This window comes from Drosophila kikkawai, chromosome 3R, assembly GCF_030179895.1.
Source record: "Drosophila kikkawai strain 14028-0561.14 chromosome 3R, DkikHiC1v2, whole genome shotgun sequence".
Classification (NCBI taxonomy): Eukaryota; Metazoa; Arthropoda; class Insecta; order Diptera; family Drosophilidae; genus Drosophila; species Drosophila kikkawai.
The window spans coordinates 29,317,567-29,323,458 of NC_091731.1; the positions used below are offsets into that span (position 1 = coordinate 29,317,567).

Here is a 5,892-nt window from a genome sequence, read left to right on the forward strand (position 1 = left end):
CCATTAGGGGAATACTTAATTCTTGTTATTTTAGTAGAGGATACTAAATATATGCTTAATTATTAAGAATATATAAAAATATTAGGGTAGAACTAACTAAAGGAAGAGAGATGAAAATTAAGCTCGATAAAAAAATTATTTTAATATAGAAAAAAAATTTTTTTAATGTTTTTTGACCGGTCATTTAATTTCTTTAATCTTCATTTTAATTTTAATAAAGATTTAGTTTCTTTTTGCTCAGCTTAAATTATGAAATTAAAATGTTGACTAAAAGAACATATAATATATTTTAGGATAAGGGTTACACTGGCCAAATATTTATCGAGATTTTAAGGCTTCATGTCTTCAAACTTTAAGCTTTAAAATTTTGAACAGTCTTAGTTACTGTACAGTACAGTACACTGCAGTACAGTACCGTGACAACCTCAGGCATACACTGGTCGATAATGAATAGACTTGTCCCTGTACATTGATCACCCTTGAATTTTAGATGGCCAAGAAATTACTAAAAGAAAGCAGAATACACAAATTTCAGGAAGAAAATTTACTAGAAATGAGCGGTTTTAACTCACGACAGCTGAGCTGCAGAGCAGCAGGAAATTATTAAATTGAGCATTAACAAGCAAATTATACAGGCGTCCCTTTTAATCAAGTAATGTTCCTTGATGATAGTCTTATCTGGAATAGACAATGATATGTATTACTATCTAAAAAATATATAGTAAACAATTACTCACTGCCACGAAGTTGCGATTCTTGCAAATTCATTTGCAAGTATCTGACCCTTCTCAAAAACGTATCTAGCAAGCCGGAAGGGGTTGAGCCATGTTCCCGTTCTCTTTATCCTCTCGACATAGGTTTCTGTCGGGTCTATATCCATTTTTATTAAATATAACCTTTCAGTTTTAGTATTGACGGACTGTTTACGTGTATTTATTATAGAACGTAGAGTATAGCTTGACGTTAAATGCGCAGAAACATTGTCGATTCTTCAAGACCATAGAAATATTTCATAAATTGTATAAATTTAAGAAAGGAATATATTTTAAATTAACCAAAATTGCTAAAAATAATTATATATCCTTCTACTTTCAGATACTGACACATATCCCCTAACGGTAAGTGCATGACTTAAGTTTATAGCCTAGAGCTAGACCCTTCAATTTAAGGACCTCTGGTCTTTTCCATTCACCTTATGCATTGTTGACTATATCCAACATTTATATCTATTACCTACACACTTTACAAAAAACCAGTGTGTCATTAGAGCAATTAAAACGCAGTAAAAACGGAGAGGAAAACACGGAAAGACAGACACTCGTATAATTTTTATTGAGTAATTCGGAGGTGACTCGAGATCGCCTCCGTGCGGATGGGATATGACACAGAGACCCAGATTCCGGATGCCGGGTGATGGGGTGACCCATAAACCCGACCGCATCGGGGATTAAAAAATGATTGCGTGAGAAGGCATTTAGTAATCGTCGTCGTCGTCCGACGGAAAACTCATTCGTCAGATCGGCAGACGGGGAAAACCACAAGCACAAGCCCGCCAAACAAGCCATAAACTCCGGGGCCATAAAAGTGTATCAAATTAGGGAATGAACTTGATGTGCAGCGGGTTTTATTCCCATTCTGAGCCGCACTTCTCACTCAGGCCGGAGAGACTCACTCAATGCCATTGATTCACAGCAGCGAGTGACAATTGATTCCGGTCTCATTACTCACTCCGAAATATTTTACAGTCTTTTTATGGGCAATTACGCCTGTCTTCTAGCGGCTTTTACGATCCGCACTCGAAATCGCAAAGGCAATAGTTTCCAGCTCTACAGCTTGGGCTGTGGGAACCAGCGGATGAAAGCAAAATCAGCTGGAAGTTTATTAATTTTATAGATTTTTTAGTTATCTGTTCTTGTAGGTTAGGACAGAAGTTGCAATTTACCTTGGAATACCTTATAACAAATAAATATGGAAAAACAATTTGACAGAAGAAGAAAGTATTCAAGCGTTGGAAAATATTTATATTAAATCTATGTTTAGTTTCATAAAATGTTTAAAATTAATAAAAAATTATAATAAAGTTTAGAAGTGTGAAAGGTATACTACTAAAATGGTTCCTTTAATGGTAATTGTATTTCAGTAATTTATATAAAACAAATTGTCAATGGAAATATAGAAAATTAAAATTAAATTAAAAAAGACCTTTTATGCTTTAAAGGTAAGGATACTATGTTACAAATTAAATCTACGTAAATACAATTTACAACCACTTTTAAAACTATTAAGTTAATAGTAAAATGTTGTCTTCTAACATAAAAATCCAATAACTTTCTACACTTATTCCCTTTCATTTTAGCCCCACACTTCCGTACATATTTTTTGTGCCTTTATTGTTTTACAAGTGTTTCTCATTGCACGCGTCTACCTTCTTTTTATGCCTACTTTATTTTAGATACAACCTGTCGCACGGGAGATTACAGCATATACGCACAACGGAGCTGTTTCTTTTATGGTTTGTTCCGTTCCGTTCCGCTTTTGTTTAACGCTTCCGAGGATCACAATCGCACGCAATCCCAACCACCAGAAATGTGACACAATACCCGACCCAAGCGAAACTCCACTCGAAACTTCCAACTGAAAATAGTGTTTTATTACTGAAAATTACTCTGTTTTTATTTATTTACTCTTTTTGGTGTGTTTTCAGTGCTCGTCCACTCTCACCCAGTTTCAATTTTTATTAGTTTATTACGATTATTATCGTTTAATGGGCTGTTCTTTGTTTTTTGTTATTGTTGCCGCAGCAGTGAGCAGACTAACGTGCGAAGTTGTTTTATTATTTGTTTTGATTATCAAAATGGGCCTTTTACATTTTTCCGGTCGTTGGGCGGCCCACCTGCCACGGTCTTATAGCCCGCACCATATATATCCCGTATATGTATGTATATACCGTACATCTCGTAGCCCATAACCCCGCGGCAAGGGCAGTAAATCACAGCCCGCTGTGAGTGGCTGCAGATCTGAGTGCACTCTGAGAAAAACCATAAGGAAAATGCACAAAATGCGTAGGACTACATAGCTACAATTAATAATAAGTACAGATCTCTACTTAAACTATTTATTTAAAAAGAAAACTCTTTCCTAAAAACATTAATTAAATGGTTTATAGAAAGGTTTTTATTATTTCGGCACGTCGAAGTTTGTATACCCTTACAGTATTTAATTCGATCATTAAGAATTTTTCCATAATTTTGTATAATCATGATAATAAAAAGTGTAATAACTAAGCCAAAAATGCATTAATTTTATTTCGAGGAATATTCATATTTTGATATTTTTCGCAGTGCATAAGTCAGTTTGAGTGCACTCAGTGCGGCCACTCATTCGCACTCGCCGTATGACCCATAAACATGAACCAAAGTGTGGCAAAATGTTTAATTTGGAATTTATGAGCAATTAATTTTAAAGCACTCGCCCGACCGTTAACGCCGTGTCCGCCTCGAAAACCCCTCCTCTGGGCCATAAAACCAACAAAATTTAACAAGCCAGTGTGCCAAAAAGAATTGATTGTTTAGCCAATCCGCTGATTGATCAATTATTCAATTGTTATCGCCCAGGATTCGGCAATCGCACTTGGGCAAGGGCCATAAAACTACGCGAAAGTCAATTATAAAAGGTACTATTAGCCAGGCGAGAAGCCCGTAAAACTGACAGGTGCTTACGAGGATAATTAAATCGAAATAAATATTTGAGGTGCAGAGAGCATAATTAAGCGGAAATAAATTAAATATACGAGTATAATACTCTTTAAATAAAAAAGAAATACAAATATTGTGATTTATAAACTAAGTAAATACTCTTAGAATAAGAAATGGTAAATGAAATTATAAAAAATAAATAAATACGCTTACAAATAATTCCTGATAGCAAAATAAAAACGATAATTATGTCTTTAAATTTTAAAATATTTGTTGTTTCTATAAGAATAAACAATAAACATTTTGGACAAAAATCCATAGATAACCATAGACTATTCATTAATTTATTTCTTAATTATTTAAAACTGTACAAACATATATGTAAATATGTTTTCTTGATTTTGTTATCATTTCAGATGTAAATTTATGTTTCAAATTAATTTTAATAATTGTTCTTTTTCCATAATACAAATTATCGATAATATTAAAATGGTTTAAATCTACAAATCTTTTGTTTTATTTTGAAAAATATATGTACATATGTATGGATATATTTTTTATACAAAACTTCTTCCGCCTCCTCTCGCTCCCACTCCCACCACCTAGTCCTGTCAAGATGTAACAAACTTGAAACAGTGAAGAAGTTAAGAAATTGCAGATTCGCTTTATTTTGCAGAACGAGAGAAGCAGAGATAGAGCGATAGAGGACACAGAGAGGGGGTTGGGAAATGTCTGTTTTTGTTGTCCAATTTCAGTCGTAAATTTGAAATTTTTCATAAAAATGTCATAACAGCAATTCCAGCGTCAAACGCAAAAGGCGGGGAGAGAGGAGCGGAGAAAGGAGAATAAAGGAATAGAGAAAGAGGAACAAAAGGCGGCGGCCGAAAAATGGAAGAGGAAGAGCGAATATTTTGCAGCGTCGGCGTTTTTCATCTCTCGAATTTATGGATTTTTCGTAATTTTAGTGTTTTTTCTTCTCTGGGCTATAAAAAAACCGAGACAAATTTCAGGCTAATTTGTATAGGAAAGCACTCACTCAGGAGCCACCGACTCACTCGCCCGCACTCGTACTCAGCATGAATAATGCGGGGTAATTTAATCAACAATAACATTTTGCCAAACAAAGCATAAAACACTTAAAAAAGCATTCCACTCACTCGGGGCGGCTCAAAGTAGTTGCGCTCAGCTGCGAATGAGTTCTCACGTTATAAACATGAAAATTAAGCGAGCACTAAAAACGCACTCAACGGCCGGCAACTCACTCAAAGAGCGGAAGCAGCGAGGCGGCCATCATGCGCTCGAGCGGGAGAGCAGACGGCGTGCAGCTCGCTCGAAGCGAGAAAGCGACGAGTGGGAGCGAGACGAGCGTATGAGTGTGACGCTGCCATCTTTCCTATTGCCCGCAGTCGGCGTTGAGTGAGAGCTGCGTTGGCCGCATGTCTGTGTGCGCTCGAAATGAATGTCACAAACTCAGCATCCAGTTGCCCATAAGAACGCTCGCATGGCTTTTGTATTGCGCCATAAACGTTTCGCTGCTCGTAACGCCACAACGCTCGGCCTTCGCCGCGTAGTCTCCCCAAAAAACGGCAACAGCAACACAACCAGCGAGGAATAAATAAATCCAAATCCCATCCGCAGACAGACAAAAACTCAAGTCTCCAACGACTCAAAGCGCTGCGTCGCCGCTCCGCTGCGGTCTCTGCCTCCGCTGGCGTCGCTGCCTGCGCCGGCAGCAAGAATTACCAATTACACGAAATTTTTATACTCTTTTAAAAATTTCGTTTTATTATAATATTTATTATCGTGGCGCGCAGTAGTGTCTGCGGAACTCAGCTCCACTCTTGGCTTCAGCTCCCGACTCAGCGATTTCGATTCTCTCGATTCTCCGGATTACGATTGCGTTCACCGATTTCGATTCCGATTCCGATCCACCGGCTTATTGTCACTTAACAGTTATAGAGCGCATAAAACGCGGTACCGCACAAGCAGCGATACGGAAAACCAAGTGAAAAATCGGAAAACCGAAAAACTGTCAAAACATTGCGTTTTATACCTCTCAGTGTGCGGTGCATAATAATTAAAAAGCCATAAAGTTGACATCGTAAAAGGGCCGCAGAGTTCGAGTTCGAGTTTGAGTTCGATATGGCATTTTAAACAAAGTAATTAAACCGAAACGAAGAAAGCCTTTCTCCACAGG

At 37.1% G+C, this 5,892-nt stretch overlaps 2 long non-coding RNA genes across 3 annotated transcripts in view; one reads left to right on the forward strand and one right to left on the reverse strand.

Annotated features, from left to right (window-relative positions):
- The window catches only part of LOC108071442 (uncharacterized), a 71,251-nt gene extending 67,171 nt beyond the window's left edge, over nt 1-4,080 (forward strand). The window contains exons 5-6 of one of the 2 annotated variants that reach the window (XR_011445156.1): nt 1,096-1,118; nt 2,453-4,080. This is a non-coding gene — a long non-coding RNA (uncharacterized lncRNA). The remainder of the gene's footprint in view (nt 1-1,095; nt 1,119-2,452) is intronic. The other variant, XR_011445157.1, reaches the window with a different exon arrangement.
- LOC108071441 (uncharacterized) lies at nt 264-976 on the reverse strand. The gene is made up of 3 exons (XR_001770582.3): nt 738-976; nt 573-678; nt 264-505 (listed from the first exon to the last, which is right to left on the reverse strand). It is a non-coding gene; the product is annotated as an uncharacterized lncRNA (long non-coding RNA).
- Nucleotides 4,081-5,892: the final 1,812 nt, after the last annotated feature.